Source organism: Bubalus kerabau, chromosome 5 (genome assembly GCF_029407905.1).
Source record: "Bubalus kerabau isolate K-KA32 ecotype Philippines breed swamp buffalo chromosome 5, PCC_UOA_SB_1v2, whole genome shotgun sequence".
NCBI lineage: Eukaryota > Metazoa > Chordata > Mammalia > Artiodactyla > Bovidae > Bubalus > Bubalus kerabau.
Window position 1 is genome coordinate 107,334,592 of NC_073628.1, and position 19,625 is coordinate 107,354,216.

Consider the following 19,625-nt stretch of genomic DNA (forward strand, 5'->3'; position numbering starts at 1 on the left):
ATATGAGCCAAGTGGCCCCTGTCCAGGCCCCCCAGCTTCCTCGAGCAGCTAATTCTGGGTCAGTGGCAGGACTGGCTGGGAGAGGGGCCAGGAGATGCGGCTAGAGCCCAGAGCAGTCACCAAGTCAGAGCTATTTACTCACTAGGTAAGAAAATTTCTTTCTTTTGTTCATGCTGTTCCATCTGCCTGGAACACTGTTCTCCCACCAAGAGGCAGGACTGTGTGGGGAGGAGAGCCAGACTGCCTGGGTTCAAATCCCACCTCTACCATCTGCGTTAGCTGCAGGACTGTGCAGATGACCTGTGCCTCAGATGTTCACCTGAGAAGTGGGGCTGCCGGTGGTCCCTGCTTCACCCAGGGGAGCGAGGACTCTGAATCAGTGCATGCACAGTTTTGGGAACGATTCCAGCACCCGGTAGGTGCTGTCTGGCAGGTCCCGCTGGTTGGCTATTTGTTTTAGTTGCCGCGTGCAGGGTCCTTTTAGCTGTGGGATGTGGGATCTAGTTTCCCAACCAGGTCAGCACCCTGTGGCCCTCCAGGGAAGTCCCTCTGGCATGGTTTTTGGATCTCACTTGTCCCCTCCTGTTGGACATCTTTCCTGGACTCAGCAGCCCGTGAACCTTCTCATCACAGCAACGGCCACACTGTGTAATGATCCCTCCACGGACACCCCCACCCACTAACCCACAGTCCCAGAGGAAGTTTCCTCTGGATCCTCCACAAGAGCCTGGAGTACAGGAAGGATGTATTTGGAAGCAAGCCAGATGAATTCACAGCTCAGCCCTGCCCACTCCCCAGCTGCAATTTTAGGCAACTCATTTCTTCTTTCTGGCTCTCAGGGTCCTCACCTGGAAAAGTAATACAAAATCTGGCTCAGTGTTTCTCAAACCTCATTTGAACACAGGAATCACCTGGGGACCTGGTTAAAATGTAGATTCTGATTCAGCAGATCTGGGAGGGGCCTGGGAGTCTGCGTTTCTTTCTTTTTTAAATATTTATTTATTTGGCTGTGTCAGGTCTTCCTTGTGGCATGTGCGGTTTTCATTGCATCACGTGGGATCTTTCACTGCTCCACGGCATGTGAGGTCTTAGATCCCCGACTAGGGATTGAACTCACGTCCCCTGCATTGCAAGGATTCTTAACCACTGGACCACTAGGGAAGTCCCTGGGATTCTGCATTTCTGACAAGCTCCTACAGATGCTGCTGGTCCATGGCCACACTTTGACTAACAAGAAGCTAAGCTCTCTTATATAAAGACGTCTGGAGTCTGGCACACAGGCATACTCAATAAAGGGTAGCTCACAATCTTACCACAGAGGCAAAAAAAAAAAAAGTCTCTAATCACAGAAGTTGCAGTCCATACCCTAGAACCCCCAGGCCCCACTTCAAAGCCACTCCTCTGAAGCTTATATTTGTCATCTCCTGCCAGTGGCATGAACTCTGGGCAAATGAACCCGGTGAGACCATCTGGCCCTTTGGAAATATGCCCAGCATGGCCAATCCTGGCACGGGCACAAGCTGGAAATGCTAACCAAGCCCAGACACACAGCAGCACCTTGTGCAGGGGCCGGGAGGGAGGGGGTGGAGCTTGCAGGTGGGGAGAGGGCCAAACCTTCTGATGGGGGAACATCACAGAGCTGCTGCCTCTGGGTAGGACCCAAGCTCTGACTACCTGAGCTCTGCCTCTTGCTGTGTCTACACACCCTCTCAGCCCCAGCTCAGCTCTCAGGGTTGACTGGATCCACTTCCTCTCTAAGACTCCAGGAAAGTCAAACCCTCAAACACAGACACCTGGAGCTCTCCAGATGCCAGCCCAGGTGGAGGGAGATGGGAGGGATGGGGAGCTAGAGATGCAGAGAAAGGGAAGGAGAGATGGGGAGACTTTGAAGATACAGCCCCATAGAAAGATACACCCCCAAGATATAGTCCCACGGGAAGAGATCACATCTCTTGAGCAGCTGTGTATGTCCAGTGCTCTTGTGCCTGCTTTATTTATCTTTTAAAAAATATTTATTTATTTATTTGGTTACTGCCTGCCAATGCAGGAAACATAAGAGATGTGGGTTTGATCCCTGGGTTGGGAAGATCCCCTGGAGAAGGAAATGGCAACCCACTCTGGTATTCTTGCCTGGAGAATTCCATGGACAGAGGAGCCTGGTGGGCTACAGTCCATGGGGTTGCAAAGAGTCAGGCATGACTCTAGCGTACACACACGCACACATTTGCCTGCATCAGGTCTTAGCTGCAACATGTGGGAGCTTTGTCGGGTCACGAAGGACCTTTTGTTGCGGTACTCTACTCTCTAGTTGTGGCACTCAGGTTTAATTGCTCCAAAGTATGTGGGATCTTAGTTCCCGGACCAGGGATCGAACCTGTGTCCCCTGCATTGGAAGGAGGATTTTTAACTGTTGGACCACCAAGGAAGTCCCCTCTTCTCCCTGCTTTACATGCGTCTCCTTGTTGGTGTAGGCCTTGTCATCCCACTTTCTGATTGAGAATACTGAGGCCTGAAGAGGCTAAGTCAATGCCCAGGTGGTGGTGAAGAGCCAGGATGCAAGCCCAGCAAGGTGACCCCAAAGACTCCCTAACTGGGAACCGCAATGAGCCTCTGGACGTGGTACCTTTATTCCTACTGTTCCCCTCACCCTGTCGGCTCCACCTGCTCCCCGCACAGCTGCACAGTTTCCCTCCTTCAGACCCTATGGTTGGGTGACATTTGGCCCCTGGGAGCTGGGACAGGGTCAGAGGAGTTGGAAGATTCTTCTCCAGGGGCAGAAAATTCTGTGCCAGGAGCAGGGGCTGAGGATGACTGACAGCAAGTGGGTGAGTGGCACCACCACTCACCACTGGAGAGCCCCTTGCTGTGGGGCAGGCACGATGGGCCTGGCAGGATCCTGAGCAGCAGTCCCCTGGGCAGACCCCAGCTCAGTGTGATAAGGTGACAGCAAGATCCACCAGAGGCAGCTCCATCACTGTGCGCTTAGGAGCGAGCATCTCTGATTTGCCTGTAGGGACATTTCCTGGGAGAGAGGCATGAGGCTCGGGCCTACGAAAGGAGGCACATTAAGGACTGACTCATGCGACAGTGGAAGGGCCGACTTGGCAGAGGCCCCGTTAATCCAGCTAGATGAACATGTGTGAGGGCTGCTCTGAGTCTGGCACGGTGAGGTCCCTGGGGACACAGAGCAGGGAAAGGCTGAGATGCTGCCTGTAGGTGCTGGAAGGCAGGCCCTTGACCCCATACTCCAAATGGGGATACAGGTTTCTTTCTGTGATTTGAGCCAGGGAACCACGCAGGCACACCTGTTACACTGTATGTCGTCACTTTATTGCACTTCACAGATACTGTGGTTTTTACAGACTGAAGGTTTGTGGCAACCCTAAACTGATCAAGTCTGTTGACACTGTTTTGCCAACAGAATTAGCTCGCTGTGTGTCTCTGTGTCGCATTTTGGTAATTCTCACAATATTTCAAACGGTTTCATTAACATTATATTTGTTATAGCGATCTGTGATCAGTGATCTTACTGAGCAAAGTAAGTCAGACAGAGAAAAGACAAATAAATATATGATATCACTTACATGTCAAATCTTAAAAAATGGTACAAATGAACTTATTTACAAAACAGAAACAGTCACAGAGGTAGAAAACAAACTATGGTTACCAAGGGGGAAAAGGGTGGGAGAAATTGGGAGATTGGGATTGACATAATCACATTACTGTATATAAAATAGATACCTAATAAGGAACTACTGTGTAGCATGGAAAACGCTACTCAGTAGTCTGTAATGATCTATCTGGGAAAAGAATCTGCTTCCCTGGTGGCTCAGTGGTAAGGAATCTGCCTACAGGAGACATGGGTTCGATCCCTGATCCGGGAAGATCTCACATGCCTCAGAGCCACTAAGCCCACTCGCCACAACTATCGAGCCTGTGCTCTAGAGCCCAGGAGCTGCAACTACGGGAGCCCATGAGCTCTAGAACCTGTGCTTCTCTACAAGAGAAGCCACGGCAATGAGAAGCCTGAGCACCACAGCTAAAGAGTAGCTCCTGCTTACCGAAACTAGAGAAAAGCCTGAGCAGCAACAAAGATCCAGCATAGCCAAACAAATAAATAAAAAGAGTGGATATATGTATATGTATACCTGATGCAGTTTGCTGCGCTTGTGGAACTAACACAACTTTGTAAATCAGTTGTACTCTAATAAAAATTTTAATATATTACTATTGTGATTCTTTTGTATTTTTAAATCAAGGCATATACATTTTATTTTTTAGACATAATGCTATTTACTTAACAGACTATGGTAGAGTATAAGCATAACTTTTATGTGCCCTGGGAAATGAAAAAAAAATTGTGTGATTCGATTATGATATTTGCTTCATTGCTGTGGTCTGGAACTGAATCTGTAGTACCTCTGAGGTCTGCCTGGATAGAACTCCCAGGGTCTGGGACTTGGGGAGCTCAGGGAGGTGCACATTGCTTAGGGCATCATTCTGGTGCCTGGAGAGGCAGGGCCACCTCCCCTGGGCAGGGACGGCCCTCTCCCCATCTCTGAGGGAAATCGCTCTAGTGTGATAGCCATCCAAGAAAATGTTTCCTGGTTTCCTGGCCTGTGCAATGCATCATGCCAGGAGCTAGGGCTGCAAAAAGGAGTAAAACACAGCCCCTGTCAAGGAGTTTAAAATGCCTAATACAAACGCACATGTGGGGATTTCCCTGGTGGTCCAGTGGTTAAGACTTCACTTCCATTGCAGGGACCGTGGGTTTGATCCCTGGTGGGGGAGCTAAGATACTGCATGGAGTGCTGAGTGGTCAAAAAACAAGAAACCAACTAACCAAACAGGAAACCAAGTGCACCGTGAGTAGCATGGCAGTGAGGTGGAGGGTTACTTGGGGTCAGTGAGGGAGAGTCTCTACCTAATTCCTAACAGCGTAGGTTAAGCAAGTGACGTTTCCTAAGCCTTGGTTTTCTCATCTGTAAAATGGGCATGATTTTAGTAACACCTGTCTCTTTGGGTTAGGATGAGGATTTAATGAGCACCGAACCACTTCCTATGTGACTGGTCAATAAGGGAATAGGATCTGAGATTGCAGACATCTTGTTGATTCACGTTTTGTTTTTTTAAAATATTTTTGGTTTCTCACTTTTTTCAATTTTTTTAAAGAACCAATTTTATTTCATTGATTTATTTACTATTATAATTTTAAAAACCTTTTGACCATATGGCATGCAGGACCTTAGTTCCCTAACCAAGAATCAAATCCTTGCCCCCTGCATTGGAAGTGTGGAGTCTTAACCACTGGGCCACCCTGAAAAGTCCCTGATTCATGCTTTGAAGCAATCTGTGCCAAGCTTTCTTAAAATTAAAGAGAAAGCCTTAGCAGCATATGAAAATGAAAGTGAGGTCGCTCAGTCGTGTCTGACTCTTTGCGACCCCGTGGACTGTGGCCCATCAGGCTTCTCCGTCCATGGGATTCTCCAGGCAAGAATACTGGAGTGGGTTGCCATTTCCTTCTCCAGGGGATCTTCCCGACCCAGGGATCGAACCCAGGTCTCCTGCATTGCAGGCAGACGCTTTAACCCTTGAGCCACCAGGGAAGCCCCAGCAGCATATGAAGATATTAACTAAAAAAGTTGAAAATCTATCCAAGTGCTTTCCTTTACTGCAAGTGGTGACTGATTTAGTGTCTTCCAGAAGTGTGTGTGATCTGTTCTGTGAAGCTATCCGGGCAAGCTGTGAGTGAGATGAAAAGCTCCAAGATGCTTCTCCTTCTATGAAAACACTGGATGAATGATAAAGGCGACAGCCTGCATCTGATTTTTAATTTTGGTGAAAATGGTCTCTATCAGAAGGCAATGCCCTCCAGGATCAACTTCTCAAAAGATAAAGCAGAAGTCTTTATATGTGTCCTTAAAGATGCAGAGAAATGACCCCTAGGGAAGCTGGATACAAATTGGCTGTGCTAGTTCTTGCCTATGAATCTTCTGCATCTTTGCAGAGTGCTCCAGTTACAAAGTTCCTGCAGTTTTGGAATGGCCTTCCCCCTGAAATTTTCAATGCATGATTTTCTAGAAGGTGGGGTTTCTAGGAACTCACAGATGACACTATAGCAGAAATACCTGTGTTAATATGACACAAGCTTAGCACAGTGCCTGGTCCACAGTAAACACTAAAAAGATGCTAGCAGCTATTATTATTTTTTGTTATTATCCTGTTGATGATAATAGTGGTTAGAATTAATGAATGACAGTGGTAATACACATTCAGATGAGGGGCAGGAGACTTCAGCTCTCATTCCAGCCCATGACCCTGAGACTCTGGCTACCACTTCATGCAAGTCAGCAAGCATGTAGGATCCCTGTTTCGACTTGAACTGAATGGCCTTGAAGCAGGGATGGGGGGCTTGGCTGCCCCAACCTCAGTTTGCTGGTGTGTAAAATGAGGGCAGGGACTGGAGGGCCCCCAGGTCCCACTGCTTGGATTCCCGGAAACCTCTCCTGACCCAAGACCCCACTTCCTTGAGCTTCAGTATCAGGCCCTCTTAGCTGGCCCTTCTCTACGCACCTGGCCCTTTCGCTGCCTTTCACACTTTCGCGGTCTTTTGTTTCCGAGGTGCTCCCGGGACACACGACACAGATGTCTTCCGCCAACCCTGCCTCGCGGAGCCCTCGGAAGATGCGGCGGATGCCCGGTGTTCACACAGCCCTTGATGAAGTGCCAGGCTGGGGAGATGATATATAGCGCATGGGATGGATGGCGACATTTTAATCACTCACGCGGAGAGCGGGCAGCTGCCTAATGGAACTGTCGGTCTCACTGACATCCGACATCTGCAGCTTCAGATTCTTGGAGTGGAGGTTTGTGCTCCCCTCTTGGGGTGCCTCCTGCAGAGCTCCAAAATCAGGCCTCCAGGTACCCCGTTATGCACCCCAACATGCACTCAGAGAAAGCTACTGCTTCCCTGGCAAGGAAGGGTCTGGTAGTCAGGAGTACAGCCCCCCAACATTCCTGACTCCTCTGCACTCACCAGCTCACCCTCATCTGCCCTTGCACCACCTCTGTGGGAGACACAGCAGTGGACACACTCTCCCCATTTTACAGATGAGGAAACTGAGGCTCAGACAGAAAGGACTCAGACTCAAAGCCAATCAGGAAAAACTGGAACTGAGTCTCCCTATCTCAGATCCTTATCTTGAAAGTCTGAGCTTGGTGACATCCTCTTGGGGAGGAGAAGATGATCAGAAAAAGGCAGCAAAAACAAGGGAAGAAACAAGAGAGGGGAGGGCTGGGGAGGCAGAGGAGAGACGTGGTAGGGCTTGAGTGTGGACATGGAGAAACATCGAGAGATGTAGGGCCACATCCTGGGCATGGGGGCCCCCTTGCCCACTCCAGCAATTCGTATCTGTCTTCCACGTGCATGTAACAATCATTTAGTCATTCAACAAACCTTCACTGAGCATCTACTATGTACCAGACACTGTTCTAAGCCGGGGTACACTGCACTGAATGGAACAGATAAATCCCCAGCCTCACGAAGCTGTGACTGTCATTGGAGGAGAGGCTGATGGGCAAACACACACAGGGGGCACCTGTCGCTGGAGCTCCTTTCTCCCTCCCGTACTGCGTGGATGCAGACTGACCCACTTTATTGTGAGCCCAAGGCTCAGACTGGAATGTGGAGGTGGAGTCAAAGCAGCAGACTCTTCCTAGGCCTGGGACTCTCTTCTTTGGCCTTAGAAGCCAAAAATCAACTCTAACAATTAAACCAAGGTGTCTTAATTGATCGGAGGCCCTGGTCAAAGTCCACCTCTGGAGCCAGCAGATGGGGGTCACAGCCACCTCCTGAGCTTGTGGCCACCTGGTGTGGATTGATCATGGCAACTTCAGAGGCCCCTGGCGGGCCCGGATGGCTGGCACCATGAAGTCTCTGGGATCAGAGTGTGGCATAAATCCAACAGCTCAAATTCTGGAATTGCATAAGCTTTTAAACAGATTGCCAGTGTATCTTTTATTTTTATTGTGCTAGAGACACAAACGAAAACAGCAATGATTTGTCCCTCAATAAACAAAGGCAGTAAAAGAAAGGGGGAAAATCACTATCTACTTTACATTCCCTGAGCCTACTTCTTGCTGTGATATAGAGCAGGTTATAAAAAGCCGCTCAGAGGCGGCTGCATATTTCTACTGCTGTGCTGGTCAAGGAAGGGGCCAGGAGAGGCCAGAGGGGCCAGGCAGCTTATTTGCTGACAGGGGACTGGAGTCAGATAGAAGTGGGTTTGGATGAAGGTCTGCAACTTGATGGCTGTGTGACCTCGAGTCAGTCACTTAAGCTCTCTGAGCTGCAATCACCTTCCTGTTCAAGAATAATCAAGTTAATAAAGGTGAACTTGCTTAAGTTAGTGCCAGGCACTTAGTGAGTGCTCAGCGAATTCAACAGTTATTAATCTCATCACAGTGATCACAGTCACTACCAGCAACAAAATGAGGGTGATAACTCTGAAGCCCAGGCTTACTTGCAGGGCTGGGGTGATACTCACAGGAGATGGCAAATGGGCAAGAGCCTTATAAACTATAGAGCATGGTGCACACAGAAGGCATGATTGTTATTAGTCAAATGAAACAACTTTGTTTTCTATGCTAGCCCTGACCAGTAATGCCTAGATGCTTTGTGTGTGTATTTTATTTTTGATATCTCATGGTGTGTTGGAAACAACCAGTGACATTCTATTTCTCCCTTGACTTGTGTTTTTGTGTTCATTCTCTCTCTGTCTATGTGCAGCTATTTCTCTCGTACATTTTCCCCTTCTCTCTTTTTTTCTCTTTCTTGGCCTGGAAACACCTGGGCTACACTTAGACCTCTGGATTTCAAACTCTATGCCTTAGAACCATCCTATGAAAAAGAGGTTTCATAGTCAAATAAACTTGTGCTGTGCTTAGTTGTTCAGTCGTGTCCAACTCTTTGTGACCCCATGGACTGTAGCCCGCCTGTCCGAGGGGATTCTCCAGGCAAGAATACTGGAATCAGTTGCCATGTCCTCCTCCAGGGAGTCTTCCTAACCTAGGGATGGAACCCTGGTCTCCTGCATTGCAGGTACATTCTTTACCATCTGAGCCACCAGGCAAGTCATTTGCCAAATAAACTTGGGAAATGCTGAATTCAACAGACTGCATTATTGCAGGCCCTCTTGGCCACTTTCCTATGCCAGTACATCCTAAGTCCCCAAGACTATAGAATACAGCAATCTCAAAGCTTATATGTCTATACAAATTTCCTCCATTGATCATGGGAATATGCCTAGCCTTCTTCCAAATATAGGGAATGCCATTGACCCAGCGACCTTGCTGCTGTCTTTGCACACAGGCCACACTTCCCCGGAGTTATTCCTAGCCAGTGATGGAGCATGACAAAGTCAGGCCCATTCCTGGGAGACAGATGACTACTTTGATGACTAGTGTTGGCTTGAGGATTCCTGGATAGCTTTGCAAAACCTTCCTTAGGTGGCAGGGCAACCTACAGTGTGTCTATCCAATGCTTCTCTCTCTATCACTGAGGGATGACAGCTCACCAGGCTTCTCCAGCTCCCTCCAGTTTCCCTTACACAGACATTTCCCCTAATAAAATCCTTGCATGTTTAATCCCATCTTGGTGTTTGCTTCCTGGAGGACCTGGACTAACACAAACCTTTTGAAGAGCAGCTATTAACATCACAAAGAATACATGTGTATTGTATTCAGTCATGTCCAACTCTTTGTGACCCCATGGACTGTAGCCTGCCTGTCCATGGGGATTCTCCAGGCAAGAATACTGGAGTTGATTGCCATGTCCTCCTCCAGGGAGTCTTCCCAACCTAGGGATGGAACCCTGGTCTCCTGCATTGCAGGTATATTCTTTACCATCTGAGCAACCAGGGAAGTCATTTGAGTTCTGACAAAATGTGGTCCACTGGAGAACGGAATGGTAAACCACTTCATTATTCCTGCCTTGAGAATGCCATGAACAGCATGAAAAGGCAAAAAGATAGGACACTGAAAGATGAACTCCCCAGGTTGGTAGGTGCCTAGTATGCTACTGGAGATCAGTGGAGAAATAACTCCAGAAAGATTGAAGAGATGGAGCCAAATCAAAAACAACACCCAGCTGTAGATGTGACTGGTGATAGAAGCTAAGTCCGATGCTGTAAAGAGAAATATTGCATAGGAACCTGGAATGTTAGGTCCATGAATTGGAAAGTGGTCAAATAGGAGATGGCAAGAGTGAGCGTCAACATTTTAGGAATCAGCGAACTAAGATGGATTGGAATGGGTGAATTTAACTCAGATGATCACTATATCTACTACTGTGGGCAAGAATCCCTTAGAAGAAATGGAGTAGCCATTATAGTCAACAAAAGAGTCCAAAATGCAGTACTTGGATGCAATCTTAAAAACGACAGAATGATCTCTGTTCATTTCCAAGGCAAACCATTCAATATCACAGTAATCCAAGTCTGTGCCCCAACCAGAAATGCTGAAGAAGCTGAGGTTGAACGGTTCTATGAAGACCTACCAGACCTTCTAATACTAACACCCCACAAAAAATGTCCTTTTCATTATAGGGGACTGGAATGAAAAAGCAGGAAGTCAAGAAACACCTAGAGTAACAGGCAAATTTGGCCTTGGAGTACATAATAAAGCAGGGCAAAGGCTAATAGAGTTTTGCCAAGAGAACGCACTGGTCATAGCAAACACCCTCTTCCAACAACACAAGAGAAGACTCTACACATGGACACTGCCAGATGGTCAATACTGAAATTAGACTGATTCTATTCTTTGCAGCCAAAGATGGAGAAGCTCTATACAGTCAGCAAAAACAAGACCAGGAGCTGACTGTGGCTCAGATCATGAACTCCTTACTACCAAATTCAGATTTAAATTGAAGAAAGTAGGGGAAACCACGAGACCATTCAGGTATGACCTAAATCAAATCCCTTATGATTATACAGTGAAAGTGACAAATAGATTCAAGGGATTAGATCTGATAGAGCACCTGAAGAACTATGAAGGGAGGTTTGTGACATTGTACAGAAGACAGGGATCAAGACCACCCTCAAGAAAAATGCAAAATGGCTGCCTGAGGAGGCCTTACAAATAGCTGTGAAAAGAAGAGAAGCTAAAGGCGAAGGAGAAAAGAAAAGATATACCCATTTGAATGCCGTGTTCCAAAGAATAGCAAAGAGAGGTAAGAAAGTCTTCCTGAGTGATCAGTGCAAAGAAATAGAGGGAAACAACAGAATGGAAAAGACTAGAGATCTCTTCAAGAAAATTAGAGATACCAAGGGAACATTTCATGCAAAGTGAAAGTAGTGAAAGTGACTCAGTCGTGTCCGACTCTTCGTGACCCCATGGACTACACAATCCACGGAAGTCTCAGGCCAGAATACTGGAATGGGTAGCCAGTATTCTTCTCCAGGGGATCTTCCCAAGCTAGGGATTGAACCCAGGTCACCCGCATTGCAGGCGCAAAGATGGGCACAATAAAGGACAGAAATGGTATGGACCTAACAGAAGCAGAAGATATTAAGAAGAGGTGGCAAGAACACACAGAAGAACTATACAAAAAAGATATTCACGACCCAGATAATCACGACGGTGTGATCACTCACCTAGAGCCAGACATCCTGGAATGTGAAGTCAAGTGGGCCTTAGGAAGCATCACTATGAACAAAGCTAGTGGAGGTGATGGAATTCCATTTGAGCTATTTCAAATCCTAAAAGATGATACTGTTAAAGTGCTGCATTCAATATGTCAGCAAATTTGGAAAACTCAGCAGTGGCCACAGGACTGGAAAAGGTCAGTTTTCATTCCAATCCTAAAGAAAGACAATTCCAAAGAATGCTTAAACTACTGCACAATTGCACTTATCTCACACACTAGGAAAGTAATACTCAAAATTCTCCAAGCCAGGCTTCAACAGTATGTGAACCATGAACTTCCATATGTTCAAGCTGGATTTAGAAAAGGCAGAGGAACCAGAGATCAAATTGACAACATCCGTTGGATCATGGAAAAAGCAAGAGAGTTCCAGAAAAACATCTATTTCTGCTTTATTGACTATGCCAAAGCCTTTGACTGTGTGGATCACAACAAACTGTGGAAAATTCTGAAAGAGATGGGAATACCAGACCACCTGACCTGCCTCCTGAGAAATCTGAATGCAGGTCAGGAAGCAACAGTTAGAACTGGACATGGAACAACAGACTGCTTCCAAATAGGGAAAGGAGTACATCAAGGCTGTATATTGTCACCCTGCTTGTTTAACTTATATGCAGAGTACATCATGAGAAACGCTGGGCTGGATGAAGCACAAGCTGGAATCAAGATTGCCGGGAGAAATAACAATAACCTCAGATATGCAGATGACACCACCTTTATGGCAGAAAGTGAAGAAGAATTAAAGGGCCTCTTGAAGAAAGTGAAAGAGGAGAGTGAAAAAGTTGGCTTAAAATTAAACATTCAGAAAACTAAGATCATGGCATCTGGTCCCATCACTTCATAGGAAATAGACGAGGAAACAGTGGAAACAGTGTCAGACTTTAATTTTTTGGGCTCCAAAATCACTGCAAATGGTGACTGCAGCCATGAAATTAAAAGATGCTTACTCCTTGGAAGGAAAGTTATGACAAACCTAGATAGCATATTAAAAAGCAGAGACATTACTTTGCCAACAAAGGTCCGTCTAGTCAAGGTTATGGTTTTTCCAGGAGTCATGTATGGATGTGAGAGTTGGACTATAAAGAAAGCTGAATGCCACAGAATTGATGCTTTTGAACTGTGGTGTTGGAGAAGACTCTTGAGAGTCCCTTGGGCTGCAAGGAGATCCAACCAGTCAATCCTAAAGGAAATAAGTCATGAATATTCATTGGAAGGACTGATGCTGAAGTTGAAAATCCAATACTTTGGCCACCTGATGTGAAGAGCTGACTCATTTGAAAAGACCCTGATGCTGGGAAAGATTGAAGGCGGGAGGAGAAGGGGACGACATGGGATGAGATGGTTGGATGGCATCACCGACTCAACTGGCATGAGTTTGAGTGAGCTCCGGGAGTTGGTGATGGACAGGCAGGCCTGGTGTGCTGCAGTCAGAGTCAGACACGACTGAGCGACTGAACTGAACTGACCTGAACCGAGGACAAACTAAGAAAGTATCAGCCTGCCCATCAAGGACACTCAAGACTAAAGAAAGGAGTTTCTCTCTTCCTCTTGATCCACCCAACTGTCCATCCATCCATCTATCTATCTATCAATCCACTCATTTATCCATCTACCCATCCATCTATCCCTCCACCCATCCATCTATCTATGCATCATTTCACCCATTTAGCTATCCACCCATCCATCTATCCATCTGTTTGTCCATCCATCCATCCATTCATCCTTCCACCCATCTATCCAACTATCCATTTATCCAAGCATGCACACATCCATCTGCTTATCTACTCTCCCAATCCCTAAATCAACCAAACGCTATGTTGGGATGTTGAACAAGTCACTGAAGTGCCTAAGTATGAAGCTGCTAGCTCCTCAGGCTGCCCTACCAGCACAGTGGAAGACAAGAAGACACCTTGGAAGAAGCTCCGTTTTCCCTGTTGAAAAGGGGCTCTGTCATGTGAGCTGATGCCCATTAGGATGGAACAAAAATATATCCTACAGCTGTTTACATTTTCTCCATCAAGAACAATCTCATTTAAATCTTGGCTCTGTGCCCACAGGAATGCCTATAAGACACACGTCTTATAGCACATGTTCAGCTAGGCCGACAGCCGAGGAGGGATGCAGTTTTGTAAAGCGGAGTTGAGAAAATGTGAAGCATGTTTTAGGAGTCACTGTCAATAATAGGAAAGGCAAGGCAGGGAATGAGAGGAACAGTTGTCAGGTACTCAGGAGGTTAGCTTGTAGCACTTTATCTAGCACAGTAACCTTTATAGGAGGCCAGTCTAGTTATTACCCCCATTTCACAGATGAGAAGACTGAGGCTCAGAGAAGCAAAGCAACCTGCCTAAAAGGTGAGTCTGGGGAAATACAGTGAGGGTGTGGATGGGCCAGAGCTCTTATATACACCCAAAGCAGCCTCTGAGGCTGGGCCAGGGATGCTGCACATAGAAACAGGCTCAGTCCAGATGAGATGTCAGAGGCTTGCTAATGAGAACTGAGAGCATACACTTCAGAAAAGGAAACTGGATCTAACTGTATGGGAAGGATCAGCAGGGAGGGGTGGGTGAAAGGGGTCCCAAGAGCATTACATTTTCACCCACTATCACAGGACAACAAGAGATACTGTCTACCATGGATAAGCCAAGAAAGAGCGACATACAAATTATCTCAAAATACGGAGACAAGGAGCAAAAGAAACAGCTATAGTGTGGGAAGGAGTTCACTCTGGGGAGCTGGAAGCAGGAGGGAGAGGTGGGCACAGGATTGGCATTTTTCATCATGAGCCTTTTAGTATGCTTTGATTTTTTAATTATGTGCATGTATTACATTACTAAAAGTAAAAATTAAAAAATTAAGAAAAGTGCAAAGGAGAGGGGAAAAAAAAAAAACAAAAAACAGCCCACAGCGAATTGCATTGCTCCTCTGATCCTTCTGTGTAACGTGCCCTAGGATGATAGCGTGGCATCAAGGCAAACAGACTTCACATGGAAATGAGGAACGGAGGGATGATGTAAACAGATGTCAATTCCATTCAGCACAATAATGACTTTTAGATATTAAAATTCTGAGGGGAGTATCTCACTAGATGATGCAGGACAATGAGGCATTCCCCGGGCTGCTACCTCGCGTGACAGGCTTGAGTCGCCCCGCTCAGACCTTCGCTGTAGGGTTGGCTGCAGGCCAGACCCCCTCCTCCCGCTGCGCTGCCTTGGTTTCCTCACTGAGGTCTGCTTGGCCCTGCACGATCTGAGCCACAGGCAGCTCCCGGACTCGTTTTTGCTGAAGTTGGCTTAAAGCTCAACATTCAGAAAACAAAGATCGTGGTATCTGGTCACATCACTTCATGGGAAATAGATGGAGAAACAGTGGAAAGAGTGGCAGACTTTATTTTTTGGGGCTTCAAAATCACTGAGATGGTGACTGTAGCCATGAAATTAAAAGACGCTTACTCCTTGGAAGGAAAGTTATGACAAACCTAGACAACATATTAAAAAGCAGAGACATTACTTTGTCATCAAAGGTCCATCTAGTCAAGGCTATGGTTTTTCCAGGAGTCATGTATGGATGTGAGAGTTGGACTATAAGGAAAGCTGAGTGCCGAAGAATTGATGCTGTTGAACTGTGGTGTTGGAGAAGACTCTTGAGAGTCCCTTGGACTGCAAGGAGATCCAACCAGTCAATCCTAAAGGAAATCAGTCCTGAATGTTCATTGGAAGGACTGATGTTGAAGCTGAAACTCCAGTACTTTGGTCACCTGATGCGAAGACGTGATTCATTTGAAAAGACCCTGATGCTGTGAAAGATTGAAGGTGAGAGGAGAAGGGGACAACAGAGGATGAGATAGTTGGATGGCATAACTGATTCAATGGACATGAGTTTGAGTAAACTCCCGGAGTTAGTGATGGACAGGGAGGCCTGGCGTGCTGCAGTCCATGGCATTGCTAAGAGATGGACACGACTGAGTGGCTGAACTGAACTGAACTGGCCCTCCATGTCTACCTGGTCCTGGAAATAAGAGACAATACCAGATGGATGGATCCACTGAAGAGAAAAGAGAAAAAACACAGACCAAGCCATTCGTTCATGCACTCAATAAAAGGTGAGCAAGCATTAACTGTGTGCCTGGCACAGTTTAAAGTGCTGGGTATAAAGCAGTGAGGGGCTTCCCAGGTGGCTCAGTGGTAAAGAATCTGCCTGCAGTGCAGGAGATGCAGGTTCGATCCCTGGGTCAGGAAGATCCCCTGGAGAAGTAAATGGCAACCCACTCTAGTATTCTTGCTTCAGAAGTCCCATGAAGAGGAGCCTGGTGGGCTACAGTCCAGGAGGGTCACAAAAGAACAGGACATGACTTATTGACTACAAACAGTAGAACAGTGAACAAACAGAAGAAAATTCCCCTTTCCTCTTGGCACTTACCTTCTAGCTGGAAGTGAGGCAGAGAATAAAAAAGAAAAATCAGGAAAAGATACATGAGAGAGATGGTGTTGGGCATTACACGGCGGCGCTGGGTGGGATGGGGACAGAAAGTGCAGGGAAGGGACCATTAGGAAAGGATTCACTGGGAAGAGATGTCTCAGCACAGCCTGATGGAGTTCAGAGAGCCAGGCCTGCAGAAATCTGGGGAGAGAGGAACAGCAAGGACAGAAGTCTGGAGGCCACAGCCCATCTGGCCTGTTAGAGGACTGGCCAGAGCCTGGAGTGGTTAGAGCAGGATAAGTAGGGGAGAGTGGAGGATGAGAGGGCTGGTCCAGTCCAGTGCATTCATTCCCCGCGAGACCCTGTAGTCAGAGGAGAGCTGGCAAATGTTTAAAAGCTGACTTTACAATCTCCTCTCCCTATCGTGGCATTTGCTGATTTCTACAGTGACATCACTGAAGGCAGAGCTGGAAAGGGATGGGAACATCCGACTCCAGTATCTAGAATCCAGCATCCCATTGCCTATGTCTGGCTTTACATCTTGAAGGATACAGTGATTTTTAAAAAGGCTGCCCCCTGCCCCCAGGACTCTTCAGTTAAATGCTTTAGACAAGACATATCCTTCCCAGATCTTGAGCCTTGTGGATTGACACAAAGCCCACATACGGCTCTATCTCCAAGTGAACTCCCTGTGACAGTCTGTACAGCCCCACACCCACCCAGTTTAGTGCCCTTCAGGCCTTCACAATTGTTCTTGGCATCTGGGATATTCTTCCCTTGATCTCTGTGTGATTGGTTCATTCTCAATATTCAGGACTCAGCTCAAATGTCCCTCCCTGAGAGTTCTTTTGGTCCCCCCTGCCTACCATTGCTCGCTTCATATTTACCCTTATAAATTTTCTTCATATCCCTTCAGTTCAGTTCAGTTCAGTTTAGTCGCTCAGTCGAGTCTGACTCTTTGTGACCCCATGAATCACAGCATGCCAGGCCTCCCTGTCCATCACCAACTCCCAGAGTTCACTCAGACTCATGTCCATCGAGTCAGTGATGCCATCCAGCCATCTCATCCTCTGTCGTCCCCTTCTGATCCTGCCCCCAATCCCTCCCAGCATCAGGATGTTTTCCAATGAGTCAACTCTTTGCATAAGATGGTCAAAGTATTGGAGTTTCAGCTTCAGCATCAGTCCTTCCAATGAACACCCAGGACTGATCTCCTTTAGGATGGACTGGTTGGACCTCCTTGCAGTCCAAGGAACTCTCAAGAGTCTTCTCCAACACCACAGTTCAAAAGCATCAATTCTTTGGAGCTCAGCTTTCTTCACAGTCCAACTCTCACACCCATACATGACCACAGGAAAAACCATAGCCTTCACTAGACGGACCTTTGTTGGCAAAGTAATGTCTCTGCTTTTTAATATGCTATCTGAGGTTGGTTATAACTTTCTTTCCAAGGAGTAAGCGTCTTTTAATTTCATGGCTGCAATCACCATCTGCAGTGATTTTGGAGCCCCAAAAATAAAGTCTGACACTGTTTCCACTGTTTCCTTGTCTATTTCCCATGAAGTGATGGGACCAGATGCCATGATCTTAGTTTTCTGAATGTTGAGCTTTAAGCCAACTATTTCACTCTCCTCTTTCACTTTTATCAAGAGGCTTTTGAGTTCCTCTTCACTTTCTGCCATAAGGATGGTGTCATCTGCATATCTGAGGTTATTGATATTTCTCCCTTATCACCAGCTAAATTATGTATCTGTGTATGTATAAATGTATGTATCTACCTATCTATTTCTTCTACACGAAGATGACCATGGCCTTTGATATCTGGCATCCCAGTATAGTTATATCCATTCCAAATGCTTAGATAGCATCTGGTGCATAGAAGTAATGCATTTAGCAAATAAAAAAATTTAGTAAAGAAAAAAAAATCCATGACCTTTCTGTCTGATGCCAACAAAAAGTAGTGAAAATGTTAGTTGCTCAGTTGTGTCTGACATTTTGTGACCCCATGGACCGTAGCCTGCCGGGCTCCTCTGTCCATTGAATTCTCAAGGCAAGAATACTGGATTGGGAGGCCATTCCCTTCTCCAGGGGATCTTCCCGACCCAGGGATGGAACCCAGGTCTCATGCATTGCAGGCAGATTCTTTACTGCTGAGCCACCAAGGAAGCCCTGATGCCTACAATATGGGCACTAAAACAAATGAGCCCGTGGATGGATTTGAAGCATTTGTCTCCATCAGGGACTAGTGAGAGGCAGAGTGGACAAGAGGTTAAGTCAGCAAGAGGTAGCCTCTGGGCTAAATGACCAGGCGGATGTGACTCTTTCTTTCTGCCTGGATAAGGGTTGGATTTTCCAGCTTCAGGGCAGCCTACAGCCGAATGGCAACTCCCATTTAATACAGTTCAGAAAATCACATTCTGAGCCCCTCTATAACCCGTCAGGAATGGCGAGAGTCATTTCAGTAGGCAGCTTGCAACGCAATCTCCTCTTGACATCAGGAGAGGTTTCACCCTCGGGTTCGTGTTGAAGAGAAATTGAACGTGCTTGCTAAACGTCTTTCCTCCCTTGCACCTGGATTCCTACAGACATGAATTCTGGAGCGGGGACAGTTGGGCCAAATGTTCAAAAAGGAAGGAGCAGCTGTGATGAGGAAGAAAAGGCCAAAAAGAGATATGCCCGCGATTCTGTGTTATTAGACCTCCTACCCTTGCCTTCCTGTGGCTCAGCTGCCTAATCGTTTCAGCAGCTATTATTTAAGTAAAGGAAATAATTAACCTCTACAGAGGAGCATGCTCATCGTGGTTGTCACCATGTAAGTCCTCTCCTGGATTTGATTAAGAATCAAAAGGGAGTCTTAAGTCTGAAGCAGCCAATGAGAACAACACAATTTGAGGGGAAAGTCAGTTTTCTGCAATGCCAGGTGGTGAGGAGGGTCAGGAGAAATAACCAGTTGGGGGAGGGTTTGGAGGCTCAGCTTGGCATCTGGCTAGAGCTCCTGGAGGGACTGGCCAGGGCAGGAGGCCCGACAGAGACCATTTGGCTCTTCCTCCCTCAGAATTACTGCAATGACTAGGAAATGAATGAATGAATATGGTTGGGCTGGCTCTCTTTCTTGCCTCTTCTGCAAGCACATTGCAGGGATCCTGACATGGCTCCAAGACCAAGTATTCTCTCGACTTTGCTCCTTCATTTTACAAACTGAGCACCTACTCTGTGCAGGCCATCAAGGACATAGGGATGAGTAAGAGAAATACAGTCCCTGTCCTGGAATACATCATATCACCAGCAGCAACAAAAACCACCAACAGAGAAATAGAAACACCACCGATAGACGGGATTGTGAGCTCTGCACTAAATGCTGTCAGAAGAGAGAGGGAGGGATATCTCAGCTGGGTCTTGAAGGATGAATAGGAGTTTTCCTAGTAACTATAATGATCACATCAATAGCTTGTATTTATTAAGGACTTGCTTTGCTCAAGAGAGTCTGCTGGGTACATTCTGGCTATTA

At 46.7% G+C, this 19,625-nt stretch overlaps 1 protein-coding gene across 1 annotated transcript in view; it reads right to left on the reverse strand.

The window, feature by feature from the left end:
• KAZN (kazrin, periplakin interacting protein) overlaps positions 1-19,625 on the reverse strand; it is a 1,028,616-nt gene that overhangs the window by 246,175 nt on the left and 762,816 nt on the right. The window lies entirely within an intron of this gene.